An 18,866-nucleotide genomic window follows, 5' to 3' on the forward strand; every position below is an offset into this window, starting at 1 on the left:
CATTCGTCATAATTGTAACCACATATGCGCACCGTATCAATCTATTTTGTATGCAAAAATGTTCTCGGAGCAAATTAAACGCCAACGTCCGCTCAAAAACACGTGTAATTAAGAGAATTTGCGGGCTTGGTTATATTGAGACATAAATTGCGCATGGAGAGATTTTATATGAAAATAAGGTGCATAGCGCATATTCTGACTAATGATGTTGCAGTGTATGCTCCTTATTATCCGAACTGTCCAATGAGCACCAACGCAAAATTGAAAACTTGGGAGGTTTGTGTTGTTCCGTTTCGTCTGTATAAACAGGTGCCTCTAAGGAAATATTTGTAGGGAAAGTTGCCGAGAGCGCATTTCAATATGAATCGAAAGCTGGTGCTATAGGCTGGCTCCAAACAGCATCACATTACGACATTCGCTTAAAGTTGACCGATCTGTGGCTTTTAGGCTCACTGAGACATTTCGCGGTGGCTGCTAGCGTCACCGGTCGGGATGTTCGCGAGCGCAGAGCACGACGATAAAAGACGCTGTTTCAGTGCAAGGATTTTCGCCTTATTGTTTCTTGCTCTATTTCTCTTAATAAAGTTGTTTCTATCTCTCTCTCTCAGTTGTTCTCAGTAGGGAATAGACTGGTGTGTGCTTACGTCTGAAAAGAAATCGGGATCACGGGGCGTCGATGCGCAGAATAGACATGGCGTCGGAGTAAACATGGCGGTTCGTTCGTTTCACCGCGTGGGGCTCCAACGCTAACTTCATGCGTGTGTCAAGTTGGATCGCTAGGGCGGACGCAAGGAGTGTACGCCAGGGAGATGGGCGCCAATTTTGTCATTTCCTTTAGCGGCGATTTGTTGAGAGGGACATATACCAGACGACAACTTTCTGTGGCAGCACAGCCAAGGCTAAGCACGCCTGCTCGCACGTGCGGAGCTTCTGCTCTTGTGTTGCTACGCCAAGTAGTTCCGACGTTTAGCTGGTGGCTTACAGGCCCAGGAAAAGCAGACATGGACACCAGAAAGCTGTAACTCGGAACCGCAAGTAACGGAAATCCTGTTCCCAAGCAAGATTTTCTATTTGTTATGAAATAAATCGTGAACAAGACAATAAAATAATAATTCATACGATTTGTTTTACGCTACGTAGCTTCCAGTTGCTTGCATTCGCGGACTAGATGCAGATGCGCAGTAAAGAAAACGTGCGCTTCGGCACCATAGTTTTGGCTGCGCTGTCACAGAAAGGCGTCGCCGGGTATAGGCTGCTTTTGACAGCAATTCGCGCCTTTATAGCTGGCGATGTCAGCCCGCTTGGCGTAGGATGAAAGCCTTTTTATTGCTTTATTATTACTCGCAAGGGCAAATAAATGTTATTGCTATCACCAACCGATTGCTACTAGCTGGAAAGGCGTTGCACCGCACGTAAAAAAAATATCAATTCGTCAAGACGGGAGAATCTTCCCGAGAGAGCAGTAGGAGGAGTAAACGGGGCCAATCCCCCCTTTGTCCTGTCCCTCTCTCGTCGCGGCTTGCAGTGCTCTCACATTCCGAACCACCAAATGGATTGCTACGTTTATAAAAGCCGTCATTCTGTCTTGCAAAAAAGACATCCGCCTCTTATGACGACGTCCATTAAATGACAACCGCAATTCAGACGGCGACTATGTTATGCAACACATGTATGGATAACATACGATTTCTCTTATTGACAACTGAACCGGCTTGTTAGGCCACATAATGATGTGTGAGATCCCGTTGCTATCCGCTGTGACCGGCGGAATGTGGTAATAGAATCCGTCCATCGTTTGGCACCCGTTTTGGTGCAAAGGCAGGGCTGGTAAAAAATTACGATCTTATCGTTAGTTATTCGGTATGTTGGGGGTTTTTGGGCTTCATCCTGAGAATATTGAGCACAAAGCTACTTACCAAATGACAAAAGCTTGCGTCAGTGTGCTTTTATTATAACGCATACACATATTATAACACAAGCACATACAGTGTTTGCACACAATTTGTATTAACTTTCCCGAAATAAACTCGAAACTTGAAATTTAGTATCCCTGAAATTAGAACAACCGATTCGCAAGAGTGGAAGCTTGGCCTAGTTCGCTCGACATTACGAATGGTAAAGCAACGCGATATACATAGATGAAAGCAAGACGTAGACATGCAGTGCCCGCGTGTGTAGTACGAGCTTCCTTTCGTCCTTTACCCTATGAAGTTCGAACGCGTACGTTAGTCAGCGCAGCATTTATTTTCTTTCTTTTCTTTTCTGAACACTTTAACAAAATAAATAAAATCACCCGCAGTACTCACATGACTATCTAATTTGTATATGGTAGCGCGCATTTAACCATTAATATGAGCTTTGACATTTGTAAAGCATTTCTTTCATGAGTATTTCGTACTACACTCAAATCTATGCTATTCAATTTCATCCTTTATAATGCTCTACCTGGAGTACAATAACTTTCTTCCTTTTCAGTGCTATGGAACGCTGATGAATCCGAGGACTGTCTTGTAGTTAGGTTCAGGTGCTCGTTACAGAACGTCAGGTGCAAAAAAATGTTTCCGCAGTTCTAAACTACATTGGTTCTGACAGTCATTGGTTAACATGGTGTTCGAGTTCACGATTGTGCAGCGGTTGAAGTAATCCCAAGAACAAATCATCCAGACATGATATTGCAGCAAAAAAAATGACGGAAGAAGAAGAAGACAATGAAAGAAAAGAGGAGACAGCAAGACAAGCGTTACTTAAGGTCAGTTTTTCTGCCTGCTCTTTCCTTTTACTGTTCTTTTTGGTTTTTTCTGAGTTTTCTTGCTACAATATCATGTCTTACGGTAAATGCCAACTCGACCAAGAAGAATTTATTTGGAAATGCTCCAGACTTCAGGTTTTGCCTATGAAGGGCGCAGGCCCCACTCTCAACACACGGAACCGGTTCCTGCCACTTGGTGCCTCCCTATGCTCACTCGGCCCTCGACGACCAGCTCAAGCTGATCCAGAGAGCAGAGATATTATTTCCCAAGTGTGGGACGAAATACATGGGCCTTTCAGTTACTTTTGTGCTTCAATGTAAAAAAACAGCATTTTGGTTAAAAAAAAAGAAGTGTAACAACAGTGCATTTTTACGGCGAGTTTGATGGTGCATATCTCTAAACTGCTGGTGTCAATACGCCTGACAAGCTCACCGGCTGCAACTCGTAAATTGCAATATGTGTCGTAAAGTAATTAACTAAGAAGTTATATGTGTTTCGATTTATCGTGCTACTAATGTCCGCCTCATCGAATAACCCGGCTCAATGATAAGAATTATGCTACCTGCCACAGGTGATTTCAAAAAAATTTGTAAAACGTAAAAATGAACACACTGTACAACTGCTGTGTGTCATACGATGTGATGAAATAACTGTTCCATAAGGCGTATCGTGGCACAGCGGTACGAGGAACGAACAAGGAAAGTTCTAAGAAGAACCATCGCGTCCCTCTATTTGACACACGCAGCTGCGCGAAACAACGTAGTCATAAAACAAAATATAGCAATATGCCTCAGAGCACGTCGTCTTTCTTTTTCGAACGGTACTTTCAGTCCTCTCGCTGGTTGCGCACCTGCATTTCCCCGTACCTGGTACGAACGAAAACCTGCGCTTGACATAAACTTGGCAAATTCAGCCCAGCGTGCAGTGTTTGCCGCATGTGTTGTTTCGCGCGGGACATTTTCGCCTTGCGTAGAAGTAGTTATGCGTAAAAGTTCAGGTAAGCCGTGACTGGGACCATTAACGCATCAATACAAATTTCAGTATTCTTTTGGGCACAAATATACTGGTACTTTGTTGGTGCTTGCAACGTGGAAAATAACATGCTAGACGGAAACGACGGACACTGCCGTGACTATCAGCTGAACGGCTTTATTGGAATCGCATTAATAAGTACTATTGGAGCATACATGTGTCAAAAAAGGAAACAAAACGTCACTATCTTCATTCAGATAGTCGAACTCACAACCGTGCAACGCGACAGATGGGCTCGCGAAGCACGACTGATCCGACCTATGCATAAAAATGCTGCATTAATCTCCCGTGCGGTCTTGCCTTGATTCCTGCAAGGCGGTATGGTAACCGAAAACTCCGGCGTGCAGCCGGATTCATTACAATGCGGAGGTAGTTTAGAAGACGGCTGTGTGACAACCTCTAGATTGTACACCGAACTCTAAAAGCCAAATACATATTTCACTACAGGTACCAGGAGCACGAACGTGAAATTAAGCTTTCAACATTCCTGTCTAAAAGATGTTCAAGCGGGCAAGCTTCAAGTGATCATTAGTAAACAGAGCGAAAAAAGATGACGACGACTAAGGAAGAACAGGGCTCAACTCTCGTCCTATCTATGTTCTCTCTTATTCGTCCTTGTCTGCATACGCGCTGCCCACATTAAGCCTTTCTGTTTGAACAACTTAAAAGTATTCATGCGTGCACCCACACATTTATTAAAGCAGATAAAATTTGGAGGACGCTTAAGCATCGCCTTTAAGAAAGAGTAGAACACGATAGCGTTATCGGGAAACGTTCGCATCGCAACGCGCGGCTGTAGGTCTGGTAGAAATGCAGGAAAAGGGATTTGCGTTTGAGTTTCCTCGTAGCAGAATTAGGTTTTCTCGTACACTCAAATTACAATCCGACGCCGATTGGTAAACAATCCGACGGCGAATGCGACGCCGAATGGTAAAGTCATACTTTACCATTTTCCTGACGGATTTCACTGTGAGATATTTTATTTTTGTTCACCAAAACCTTGCACCAAGAGGAGGGCCTGCGCGGTCGGGATGGTTGACGATGATTTTCTCCGCCACCCACATCGCACGCCGACGCCGGTTGCCGACGTCGGATTTTCTACGACATAGGGCCTTTAACGCTATCGCGGTAAAAACTAGGAAGTCGCAAATGTACCGAAAGGTTTTCACAATAGCATTCAAGGTGGATTCAAGTTAGTGGTGTACTACGCTGAAGTAAATGTCGCTAAGAAAAGAATAAACTTGGTTTTTTCACTGACACCTCCCCTCTTTTTTTAGATGCGCCGCAGCTTATGGCGGGGGCTTTGTCCGTCCCTCCCGCGGCGTCCCACGCCCCCACAGCGCATGCACGTTCCTTCCCCCTCTCCCTCCTCTCCTACGCTCCCACCTTTCTCTCCTCTAGAAATTCGGAGCGGCGCGCACGACAGGTGGGGCGACAGCTGCATACTCTGCTGGGGGCGCCACGGTAGTTCCGCGGTATGAAAATGGCAGAGCGCGCGCCTCATTCTCGCTCCTGTGCAGCGCCGCGATGAGCGCTCGGGCCGCTGCCGCGAAACCATCTCCCGCTCAAGCTAACCATCTCCCCGCTGCTTCGCATCCACACATGGTTCCCTTTAGCGGGAGATGGAGTAATTTTTTTGCCTGCTGTATGCATTTATTTGTACACGTTCAATAAAATCCTTCCATGGGTAGTCAGTGCTGTGTCTTTCTTTTTTTCTGCCTTGTTATTTTTCGCGCAACTGCCGCCAGATTGCAATACCAAAACATCCTTCTCAAATATTTTTAGCACCCCATTAAACATTATCTTCAGATTTCTAGAGCTATAATGCAACATTGGCTCACAAAAATTAACCTCGAAGCTCACCAATTTTGAAATGTTGTTACGCACCACTTGAATTTCTGTTGAGAGCAAGCACGAATATTCACATTCATACTTGTACTTACACGTGCGTAGTAGGGTTAGCGTTTTTAGGGTGTGGCGAAAGGGTGCCAAGAAACGGAACGCAATTGGATGCAGTGTTAGTTGCTGCGTTTTAGGAGATTTCACTGAAACAATCTTCTGTTACAACACAGTTTGCAATAAACATTTTTTTGCAGCAAAAAAAAAACTTATGCTAGTAGGATTTATTGAAAACATGTTTTATTGCCATTTCTGCGCAAGTATATTACTGCGGTGGCTGCAGGGTTGGGAAAGAAAAAAGTGGTTTACTGTTGTCTTCCTCCACAATCGATGACCCTTCTTTAGTAGCACTGCGAGATACGCTGTCTCTGGGCTTGCACTTCTATTAGTAGCCCTGAAGCCAGGCGCCGATCATTGGAGCTCCTGAGTCTTGGATGATTTTGATGAGTGACTGCCCGAGCTCGGTGACAGACCTCTGCATCAGCAGAATTTCGCCTGGAGTGTCCCTTTAATTGCTATCGCAATAACATAAAAAATCAGGCGTACATCGACTATTAGTTCACAAAGAATAATAATGACAATATGGGGATGCAACAGTCTCGTAGTTCGAAAGAGACAGTGTGGTACGAATTTCAGGTTGCAGAGTATGTCGCGCATACATGACAGAATATACGCTGGCCCAAATGATAGAAAATGCGAGAGTAAAGAAAACTGAAGCAACGCAGTTGGCCAACTGCCATGTGTGAGAGGTGCTGCCACCAAGGTACAAATGCCAACAATTGCGTTATTCGAGCCTTACGAGGTTTTGCGATTGCTCTTGCAATCGCGGTTACGCAAGAAAACGCAAACGGAAAACGAAGCTTACGCAACACTGTTAATCACCGAGGGCACGTGACAAATATAACTAACGGTCAACAGAGGCAAACGTTCTCCATAACTAAATATACTACAACGTGCGAACAAGCAATGGCCTAATAAGTAGCGGAAACATTTCACTCGTAACAGACAGCTGAGACGTAAGCTTGACCTCATCATCATACTAGCATGCACCCGACGTGTAAATAAGCTGCAGTTTCACAAGAAGTAGCCTAAATGTTTCGTTATTCGCAGAAACGCACGTGTATGGTATTGTTTGGCTCAAGCAATATACCGGCCAAAAATAAACGCATGAGAATTCAGCAGCGCGGCGGGCCAACCATTACGTGTAGCAAGTTCTCCGATCGTGATATAAATGCCAGCAAAAGTTTACTTATTCCAACCTTAGGTTGTTATACGATTGCTGTCGCAATCGCGGTTACGCAAAGAAAACTCAAACGGCAGACGAAGCTTAAGCGACACGGTTAATCAGGGAGGGAGGGTACGTGACACAAGTTCAGGGGCGCTATAACGTAAAATGATTCCCCAAACAGTTTTGATGCCAATTTCTGCAATCAGCCTCCACGATTGGTCAAAACATTTTCAGACCACTCCCAACTTCGCCTGTCTGTCACGCGACGTCACGAAAACCGCGATAGCTCTCCATCTGATATAACGTGTACACATTGATTATGCATGATTCAACCGCACAAAAGAAAAATAATCATTCCTGATTCGACGCTTTTTTACCATTAGCCCTCTGCTATTGGTCCAATGTTCTCTGGCTACGCCCACTTCGCCTATCTGCCACGCGACGTCACAAAACCGCGAAAACTCACCACGTCAAAGTGACGCGTACGCGAAAAAAATGCATTAATATGCCGAACAAAACTGAACATTTTTCTGAATAGCCACAGACTGCCCCGTTCCGAAAGGAATAGAAGATGGCTGCCCGCCGATCGCTCAGGCCCTCGCTACTCGCACCTGCCGGTGAGCATGTATTTATTTGCGGGTGATAAACCTTTTTGCGGGGCAGTAAAGCGTTATCGAGCCCTTTCGGCATGCATACGACATCGCTCTGCCAACTCTTCCTTGCTGAGGATCCGTTTTAGCGGCATTCTTATCCTTCCGTTGGATGCCGCCGCGATTTTCGACCAGCCATCGCAAGCTAAGTAAGGCGAAGTGGACCAATCGGAGAAGCCAGCACCACCCTCTGCATGCGGTTATCTATTTTCACTGTGCTGGCTCGGCCCCATCGAAACCCTCTCCCCTAGAGCGTGCTCTTCGCCTCTTGTCAGCCAATTAGATAAGAAAAACCGGTGAGTGTAGACAATTTTATTGGTTTTGAAAGCGAACAAAGGTGACCTTCTATAAACGAGGAGAGTGTTTGATTGGGTTGTTCAGATAACACTGCGGGTCACCGCCCGATGCTTGCGTCGGTGGTTACGTAAATTTGACGTCAGGAGGTTGGAATCAAAATAGTTTTGAATCATTTTACGTTATAGCGCCCCAGCAGTCCACAAAAACAAACGTTCCCCATTACTACTACAGTACTGAAGGCACTGGACACGGTGCTGGTGAAGGTGGAGGGAGAAGAAGACCAGCAGCGCTTGCTCGCCTGCTTCGCCATAGCTTCCACTAAATTGTTCAGTTCTACCACTGAAACGCTAGATCAAGTGATGCTATGTAAACACCCCCAATGCATTTGGTGTAGGTGCTGGGTTTGTCTTCCACATCGTGGAATACGCAGTCGGATGCTACCACGTACCAGCTCCTGCGATGAATGATCCAGGACCGTACCAGGCTGCTGCTCCCGTACCCACGGCCATCGTCTGCCTTGGCGTCATCTGGCAGCGCTATCCTGCTATATTTGGGGGAACAGACGACCTCGACTTCGAGGAGTGGCCCGCCGAATACGACCGTGTAAGCGCCTATATGAGTGGGATGACCATGCCAAGCTCATAAATGTAATTTTTCACTTAACGGAAGTGGCGAACCTATGGTTCCGAAATCATGAATCCAGTCTTACCAGCTGGTGAGCTTTCACGAACACTTTGACTGAAGTCTTCGGCCGTCCCGCCGTTCGCCGCCTTCTGTGCAGCACTTGCGTGGTCTAGCTCAACGCAAGGACGAAAGCTTTACCAGCTACACTGAAGACGTACTCTCGCTCTGCAAGCGCGTCAGGTCATCCATGGACGACGCTGACAAGATCAAGGACGTCATGAAAGGCATCGATGACCACGCCTTCCAGATGCTCGCCGCCAAGAATCCCCAGACGGTTGCCGAGGTAATCACACGTTGTCAGCAGTACGACGAGCTGTGCAAGCAGCGTGCCTCAGCACGTTGTGCTGCTCAGCAGGAAACCGCGGATCTCGCTCCCTGGGATTTGAGCCGCGACACTGCCGACATTTCTGCTTTTATGACGCAGATAAAGCAGTTCATCCGCCAGGAAGTAGTGCGTAAACTCTCTCTGTTGACTAGCACACCTGAGACGGTGACATTCTTGGTTCCTTCGCTTCATCAAATGCTTCAAACGTAAGCTGCCCAGGCGATGCCTCCTGCCCCTCCTCTACAGCCCGTTGTCGGACCGCTGACTTACACTAACGCTGTCACCCGGATCCTCCGGTTCCTGACGCCTACCCGACCACAGGAACTTTCCATGTACTGCGTCACCTTCACGCCCGATTCCCATCCCTTACTCGGCCGCTGGAGCCCCTGTCATCAACCCGTCGCGCACAACTGATTACCGGCCAATATGCTATTTATGTGGTTTCCCGGGCCACGTAGCACGATCCTTCCGCCGTCGCAAATTTCATTTTCCTGACAGTGGGGGTGCCTCAAGCTACATGCCTGCTCGACGTCCGCGTCATGAGACGTCTAATCTTCCTCCAGACTCGTTTTCTAGTCGCCGCCCCTTCGATTCACGCCGGTCACTCTCCCCACGTTGCCGGTCCATTTCCCCCTATATTTCGTCGACTCTGCTCAGCCCGAGAGGAAAACTAACAGTCGCAGTTCCAGAGGCAAGAACTACGTTTATGTCGAACATTTCAAGGGCTCATTTTTACAGCGTAAGAAGTTATGGGCTCATTCTAACAGCCGTTTCGGTTCGCGTTGTTGTCCGCCGCGTAACCGCTATCGCCCGAATTGCGAAAAAAAGTACCCGGTCTCCGCCGGGATCGAGCCCAGGCCCGCTGCGTGAGAGTCGGATACTTTACCACTGGCCACGCTAGCGCTTGCTATCATCGTCATCGGTGGAACTCCAGCCGTGCTTGGAATGTGCACCGCACGCGTGAGCGTCGCTGGCCGCCACACGTTCGTGTTGTTTCATGTTCTTCGCCACTGCCCTCATGACATAATCCTTGACTTGATTTCTTGACTGACCACTCCGCTGTAATTGACTTTCCCGCTTCACTAGACGCTCCTGACGTAGTCCAGAGCCAGCTGTGTTGTGCCGAGTTTGTTCGTTAGCCACCCCAAGCACTCACCTGTATTGTCGCTGTACCTTGGCCCAGTGTACCGGATGGTGACTATGTGATTACTCCGTCTACCAGTGTCCTTTTGTCGCACAACATTTCCTTTCCCCACACTGTTGTGACTGTTGCGACAAACCAGACTTGCCTGCCCCTCTTGAACTTCGGACTCTGTCCTCAAGTTCTTCCCCAAGGCATAGTTTTGGCTACCCTGTCACCATCATATGAGTGCCAGATTTCATCGCTGTCACCTCATCCTACGTCAGCAATTTTGTCCACCGACGCGCCCACTTCTCCGTCGGTACAGAGCGCTATCACAAAGATGATTGACCCGGACCTTCTGCCCTCCCAAGCCGACGACCTCCATCATTTGCTCGTCACATACTCCGACATCTTCGACTTTGACGGCTGTTCCTTAGGTCAAACCTCTCTCGTCACACATCGCATACATACTGGCAATGTGCCTCCGATTCACCGGCGACCTTATCGCGTGTCTCCACCCGAGCGCCAAGTTATTCAACAAGAGGTTGACAAGATGATGTAAAAAGGCATTATTGAGCCGTCCGCGAGTCCATGGGCTTCCCCTGTTGTCTTAGTTAAAAAGAAAGACAACAGTTGGCGATTTTGCGTTCATTATCGGCATCTCAATAAGATCACCAAGAAGGATGTATATCCTCTTCCACGGATTGATGACGCTCTGGATTACCTTCACGGCGTGACCTATTTTTCATCCATCGACCTGCGCTCTGCTTACTGGCATATCGCCGTGGATGACAGGGACCGTGAAAAGACAGCATTTGTTACAGCTGACGGCCTCTATCAGTTAAAAGTTATGCTATTTGGCTTGTGCAATGCCCCGGCCACATTCGAGCGAATGATGGACACGCTGTTGCACAGCTTTAAATGGTCTATCTGCCTGTGCTACCTGGACGACGTGATCGTGTTCTCCCCGACATTCGCCACACACCTCACGCATCTTTCATCCATCCTGTCGGTGTTTCGTGCGGCTGGGCTACAACGTAATTCTTCGAAATGCCACTTCGGTCGCCGCCAAATTACCATCCTCGGGTATCTCATCGATTCACTGGCGTCCGTCCCGACCCCGCCAAGGTTCGTGCTGTCATCGAGTTCCCTGTACCAACTTGTGCCAAGGATGTTCGGAGCTTTGTGGGCTTGTGCTCGTCTTTCCGACGATTTGTCAGAAATTTTGCAGACATAGCCCGTCCACTAACAGATCTTCTCAGGAAAGACGCTCCGTTTTCGTGGGGTTTCGCTCAAGCCACAGCCTTTTCACAAATTATCACGCTACTCACTACCCCGCCGATTCTCGCCCACTTTGATCCCAATGCTCCAACGGAAGTGCGCACACACGCGAGTGGCTATGGCATTGGTGCTGTTTTAGCCCAATTCCAACGTGGTTGTGATCGAGTTATTGCGTACGCCAGCCGGATTCTTTCCCCTGTCGAGCGCAATTATTCCATTACCGAGCGCGAGTGCCTCGCTCTTGTTTGGCCAGTTAGCAAATTTCGCCCCTACTTATACGGGCGGCCTTTTACTGTTACCACTGACCACCACTCTCTGTGCTGGCTTTCGAGCCTCAAGGACCCAACTGGGCGTCTAGGTCGCTGGGCTCTACGTCTCCAGGAATTCACTACACTGTGGTGTACAAGTCTGGTCGACTACACCAGGATGACGACTGCTTGTCTCGGCACCCCGTTGATGCCCCCCGAAGCTACCACGGAGGATACATCACCTGGCCTTTTCTCGCTCTCCGCTTTCAGCCACATTGGTGACGAGCAACGGCGGGACACGTCTCTAAATGATCTCATCAACGGCCTGCAGTCTGGCTCGTTGGACCGGTCACTTCGCCTGTTTGTCATTGCAAATGGGACATTATATCGCCGTAACGTGCACCCCGAGGGACAGGAACTACTACTCGTTGTTCCCGCACACCTTAGGGCGACCGTACTCGAGCAACTGCATGATGTCCCAACAGCCGGCCACCTTGGTGTTTCCAGGACGTATGACCGTGTACGGCGGTGCTTTTTCTTGCCCGGTCTCTACCATTCTGTTCAACGTTATGTCACTGCCTGCGCGTCGTGCCGACGGCGGAAGAGGCCATCTTTTCCTTCAACTGGGCTCCTCCAGCCTATTGACATACCCGCCGAGCCCTTTTTTCGTGTTGGCCTCGACCTTCTCGGCCCCTTCCCTCTCTCCACCACTGGCAATAAATGGATTGCCTTTGCTACGGATTATGCGACTTGTTACGCTAGCACAAGACCTCTCCCGACCAGTTGCGTCACAGACGTCGCCGACTTATTGATGCAAGACGTAATTTTACATCACGGCGCTCCTCGTCAGCTTCTCACCGACCGGGGTCGCTACTTCTTATCTAAAGTCATTGAAGACTTACTTCGTTCTTGGGCCACCAAACACAAACTTACGACTGCGTACCACCCCCAAACGAACGGTCTTACTGAACGTCTGAATCGTACTATCACTGATATGCTCTCTATGTATGTTTCGTCTGATCACCATGACTGGGACACTGCGCTACCTTTTGTCACCTTTGCATATAACTCCTCACGCCATGACACCGCCGGCTACTCTCCCTTCTATCTTCTATACGGACGGGAACCAACGCTCCCTTTTGACACACCTATTTCGAACCCTGCCGCACTGCCTACTGAATACGCGCGCGACGCCATTGCTACAGCAGAAAAGGCACGTCACATTGCCCGTCTTCGCCTCTCTGCGTCGCAGTCACGGCAGAAGTTGTTGTACGACGCCCACCACCGGGACGCCCGCTTCAGTGCGGGTGATCTTGTCCTTGTCTGGTCCCCGTCTCGGCGTGTTGGCCTTTCCGAAAAACTACTTTGGAGATACTCTGGCCCCTATTGCGTCCTGCGACAATTGACAGATGTCACTTACGAAATAGCCCCACTCGATCCTACCACGTCTTCTCCTTCCTCAGACGTCGTGCACGTGGCCCGCCTCAAACCATACCTCGCGCCGGGTCGGCGCTTTTCCGGCCGGAGGATAATGTTACGAGACTGCACGCAATGGGAGAAAGATGACGTTGACCATTTGGGTGAAGACGACGACGATTGAAGAGATTGTTTTTCGGCCATCTTGGCAGTGCTACAGCTCGCTGTAGATATTTTGTAAATATATGTTCAGGTATACCGTTTCCCGTGACAATATTGTTACGTGTAGCTGATGCCCAAGGTTATTTACAATTTATTTACAGGGAAACTAACGGAGGCTGAAATGGCGACGCTATATCAAGCGGGAACACGTCATCTTTCTTCTCCTCAGTGCAGCCACACCATGGCGGCTGTTCCGTATCCTCACAATATCTTATTCGCAACCTTCTTTGCGTAACCGCTAAGAAAGACGCGACTAAAATTTTGCATTTCGCGGCGGCAAGCACGTCTGTACCATACTTGTACGAATGTCACAGTACATGGGCGCGGCGCAAGAAGAAGCACAAAAGGAGAATGGCCATTATTCACCCCTCGGTTCTGGCTTCTCCTTCACAGAGCTGAGGGAAGACGGCCAGGCATGTCACAACAGGAAGCAGATTGTGTATGGATACCTTCGTTGTCTCTCGCAGGCTCGAACGCCTTCCGTAGTGCGACCCCAGCGGATGCGGTTCAAAGGTATGCATAAGTGGGAAAAGGTGCGGTTAGCATAGATGTGTACATAGAACATGGTAAGCTATACCATTTTTTCTTGGTTAGGATTCACGTCTGCAGTAATTTTTATTTCGTATGTTTCTAGTTGGGTTCTGTGTTACGTTCTTACTTTATCAGCCGTACGGAATTGTAGTCACGCTGCTTATATAAATAGCCTTTTTTAGGAAAGGTCCCGCGAAACCGGGATTTATGTCAGGTACTTAAGATGTTCAGAACGGAGTGGGATGCTGTCGTTTGCATGTCCTTTGGGTGAATGAGCATTTAACGAAAGGTTTTCTGAAGCAAAATCAAAGTTTGTGAAATGCGTCAGTTGTTCGATCGGCACTGAGTGTTTCCGTTTCCATTGCGTGCTGTTTCTTATAGAGTAAATAAGCATTTAGAAGAAGGGTTTCGAGAGTGAAACTGAAGCCGGTTAAAGGATTATAATAGTGTGCACATGTTTCAGCGTTATTCTGATGTGATGTTTGATTATGATTAAAGAACGGTCTCATTTCTTATGTGGAAGTTTGATTTTTCAGTGAAGTGTGCACTATGAGCTGATTTTGTTCAATGCGGATGGCCGCAGAGAAAGAAATGTTTTCTCACGCCGGCGTAGCAATGGCGATACGAAAGCTGCAGCGCCATACCGGAAGGCCATAGTTTAACGTTAATTGGCCATTATCTTAGGCTACACTGCGCATGTGTGTCCAAAGAACGGTAGAAGGCTGCGTTGATGCTTTGTTCTGTAGCAGCCCGTTTTTATGTTAGGGTACGGGAAGGGACGCTAGCAAGCTCAGGCTGATGGTCTCGGTCGTAGTTTTTCCGTATTACTTACAACGATGCATTTTGCCGTTTTGCCATCATATAATTTTCTTTCAAATTCTCAGCTGTGCTCTCAGTTTCTTAGTGACAGTGCCGTTCTAAGGCAAGAGAAAATAAACGTTGGGCTCCAGGTTGATTGAGCACACTGAAGCCTGGTTCTTTAATTTGTTCATCTTAGGAATTTCAAACTAGGGCTTCAGGTAGGATTTTCAAGAAGGTATTATTAGGAAGAACATGTAGACCTGGAGAGAGAGAGAGAATAAACATCTTTATTTTGTAAATGCTGCTTTGGAGAGGCGTCCTCATTCCAGAATGCCTTGAGCTCGGGCCGCATCCTGGGCCCTCGCAATCAGCCGTTGCTGATCTTTGAGGTCGCAGCTGGCCAAGGCTCTCTCCCAAAGCTCGTTGGTGTGGTAAGGGTTCAGAGGATTGAGTGGTGCCTCTCTGCAACCACCTACTATGTGCCTGAGGGGCCCGGGCTCTGCGCAGAAGCGGCATTGCGGACAGAATTGTGTAGGTGCTGTGGGGTGGTTTCTGGTTGGGTGGGGGGATGTATTAAACTTGTATAGCTCGGAGGAATTGCTCCTGCTGTCTAGGTAGTGACTTGTGTGGGGGTGCATATGTTCTGCGGGTTAGCTCGTAGTGTTGTGTGATGTCTTGGTACGAGACTAGAGGGTGCATGCGCTCGGGTTCAGATTCCTCGGCGTCGGCTCGGTGGGTCAAATCTCGAGCCACGTGGATGGCGACCTCGTTGCCAGGAATGCCGTGATGAGCTGGCGCCCAGATGATCATGACTGATCTGGTGGGCGGCTTTTGATTGATGATATTGAGCGTAGTGGCATTAATTCTGCCGCTAACGAAGTTGCGGCACGCCTGTTGGGAGTCGATCGCTATGACTTCAACCTGTGTTTGGGAGAGCGCGAGGGCTATGGCTGCTTCCTCGGCTTGGAGGGGATTGTATCGGGTGAGCGAAATGCTGCTCCGATGTTCTTTGTTGACGATTACGGTGGCTGTTGTGGCTGCGCGTCTGGGGTAAGACCCCGCATCCGTGTAGGCTTTAGAGGGTAAAGTCCCGTATTGCTTGTGTATGGCCCGGGCCCGGGCCTCCCTTCGCTGTGCGTGGTGCACTGTGGGTGCATGTTGCGAGGTTGAGGAGGTACGGTGATGTTGCTCCGGATGGCATGGGGTAAGCTAACAGTCTGAGGCGGCGGATGGCTGAGAGGAGCAGATAGCCTCAGGCGTAATAGGATGGACCTCCCCGCTTCCGTAACCGACAACCTTGTTCGCTGGCTGGATAAATGTGCCTCGATCAGCTCCTCGGCCGTGTTGTGCACGACTAGTCGTAGTAGGCGTTCTGTGGACGTACTGATCGGCAGGCCCATCGCCTGCTTATATGCCTTTCTGGTCATTGTGTTGATTTTTGTGAATTCCGTCGCGTTGAGTAGTGCGTATGGAACAGCGTACGTTATTCGAGACACGACTAAGGCTTGGACAAGCCGAAGGGTGTCCGCCTCCCCCATGCCTCTTGTCTTGGTTGTTAGTCACCGGATCATGTGGGTAATTTGGGCTGTTGTATTCTTAAGCTTGTTAATTAATATTGTGTTGGTGCGATCCGACTGGAAAACCATTCCCAATATCTTTACGCTCTGAGACGGAACGATGGTGTGTCCCTCCAGTTGTATGTTGATGGTGGGCAAGTTGCATGCGTGCTTCTTTCGCGGTGAGACCAGGAGTAGCTCTGACTTTTGGGGGGCGCAGCTGAGGCCGCATGACTTAGCATAGTCGCTCACCATGTCTGCCGCTTCCTGCAAGCGGCTCCCCATTGCCCCGATGGACACTGTGGACGACCAGATGGTAATGTCGTCGGCATATAGGTCATGCTGGATCCCCGGGATGTTATCGAGGAGCGGCGGAAGGCCTATTAGGGCGATATTGAAAAGGAGAGGGGATAAAACTGTGCCCTGTGGTGTGCCACGCCCGCCCAGTAGAAAGGGGTTTGCGGCTTGGTCCCCGACCTGTAGGATGGCTTTTCTATATATCTGAGAGAAAATCTCTGATATAGGAATAGGTCCTGGCCCCACAGCCCAGCGTGTTTAGCCTCTGTAAGATTGCTGTATGCTTGATGTCATATGTAAATGCCGCGAGGTGCCGCTAGAAGATCGGAGCGGCCACCCAAGCTCTGGGAAGAAGTGAACGTGTGAACGAGCACGTCGGCACGAGGCGATCACGCAGTGTTCGAACCAGGCGGGCTGCAGTTCCGAGCCCTTGGGGTGAACGAGGCGGGAGGTGCTGCCAGGCGAGACATCCGTGGCAAGGTGTGGAGGTTCGCGGAGCCGAGCGTGGACGAGTGCGTCCGAGTAACCAGGGCTCCTGCTGCCAGTGCTCGAGACGCTGGCCGACCCGAGGGCCACCTGTCCCTGAGCTGCCGCACCTGAGTTGTGCCGAGCAGCGTTCATCTGGCACCGATGTTGCTGTGCTAGACGCGGTCCCCATGTGTGACCGCCGCACGTTGATTGCGAGCGGCGTACGAGATGGACAACGAGGCCATGCTGGACGTGTGACTGTAGCACGTCGGGCGCGAGAGGCGCGTACGAGCCGGACACCGAGGCCGTGCTGCTGGACAAAGCGTTCCCTGGCTGCTGCCGCTGCTGCTCCTGAGCGTGCCGAGCCCGAGAACCATGCTGGACGGGCTCTGAACGCGTCGTCGCAGCCGGCTCGAGCACGGGTGCCGTGACTACAAAACCATGAGCCTCGCACCACGGGACTGTCAGCCCGTTTATCATCGTGTGCCGTGTGTGGACGTAGTGACTGCAGCTAAGCAGCGGTTAACTCTCTGTATTGTGAGCGCCTTTTGTGCATATCGTCGTCGTCATCTGTACATACGACTCATCATCTTGTGTGAGCTCTATTTGTGCATATCGTCGTCGTTATTTGTACATACGACTCATCATCATCTTTTTTCTCGTGCGGTGCTTCGTCTCTGACTCGGGCGGCTGCTCGGAAATAAAGGCATCGCATCGGCCGACGTCTCACAAGTGGTGGAGGGTGCTTCGATTCCCACGTCCTCTTACTTTCCCGATTCCCCTGGAGCTCCGATCTGGTCGTCGTTTGCTCTCGCCTACCACGGTGATGGCAGAAACCAACCCGTCCACCAGTGCTGCTACCACCTCTGCTCAGCTAGCTGGGCCTACCTGGACGGCGAACACCCAACACCGAGATCCTCCCGTCTTTACCGGCCTCCACGGCAACGACGTCGAAGATTGGCTCGATCACTAGAACAGAGCCAGCGACGTCAATCATTGGGACGACACGCACAAATTGCGGTATGTCGCTTTTTACTTAACCGAAGTTGCGAAGACATGGTTTTTTAACCACGAAAGTGACTTTTCGGACTGGCCATCATTCACCCTGCAATTTCGCCAGATATTTGGCATGTCCTCTAGACGCTCCGAAGTCGCGAAACACAAGCTGGCGACGCGCATACAAGAACAGAACGAGTCCTATACATCCTATATTGAGGACGTCCTCGCTCTCTGCCGCCGCGCACAGAGTGACATGGCGGAAGATGACCACGTTCGCCACATACTGAAGGGCATCTTCACGGTTGCCTTTAATGCTCTCGTCATGCAGAACCCAAACTGCGTTGGGGATAATATCACGGCCTGCCAGCGTCTCGACACGCTCCAGTCTATTCGCCTGCCACGCGCCTCTTGCGACCCTCATCTCAACGGTGGTGCTGAGCTGCGAGCCCTGGTACGCACTCTCATCAGGGAGGAACTCCACGGCCATCTTTCTGGACCTGCGACGCTTGCAACCGTTCGCCCCGCTCCTCCTGGACTGCGTGACATCATCAAGGACGAACTAGTGTCGATAACAAACGTCCAAATGGACAAGTCTACTGCATCATTTCGTCCACCAAGTTATGCCGAAATTGCTGCCCGGCCTCCCTCGACCGTTCAGTCTCCACCTGCCGAAGCTTACCGCGACCCCCTAGCATCGCTGGCAGCGAATGCTCCTGCACAGCCGTACTACTCTCCGTGGCGGTCGTCACGCCCTGTTTGTTTCTACTGCGGTATTCGCGGCCACATTTCTCGCTTCTGCCGTCGGCGTCAGCAAGATGAAAGGCGGGGCTATGCTACCTTTGAGCGAGACAGCGGACCTAGGTTTGATTCCTCCGTTCCCGGGCGTCACCCAGGTGAAAGGCGAGGCTACGACACCTTTGAGCGAGACAGGATACCAGGGCTAGATTCGTACGTTCCCGGACCGTACACAAACTCTTTTGGTCGCTCTCCTTCACCTTCCCAGGACATGGCACGAGCATCCCGTTCACCCCAGCGTCGCGCTCTCCTTCACTTACCGCG

Source organism: Dermacentor silvarum, chromosome 3, assembly GCF_013339745.2.
Source record: "Dermacentor silvarum isolate Dsil-2018 chromosome 3, BIME_Dsil_1.4, whole genome shotgun sequence".
In the NCBI taxonomy this organism is placed as follows: Eukaryota; Metazoa; Arthropoda; class Arachnida; order Ixodida; family Ixodidae; genus Dermacentor; species Dermacentor silvarum.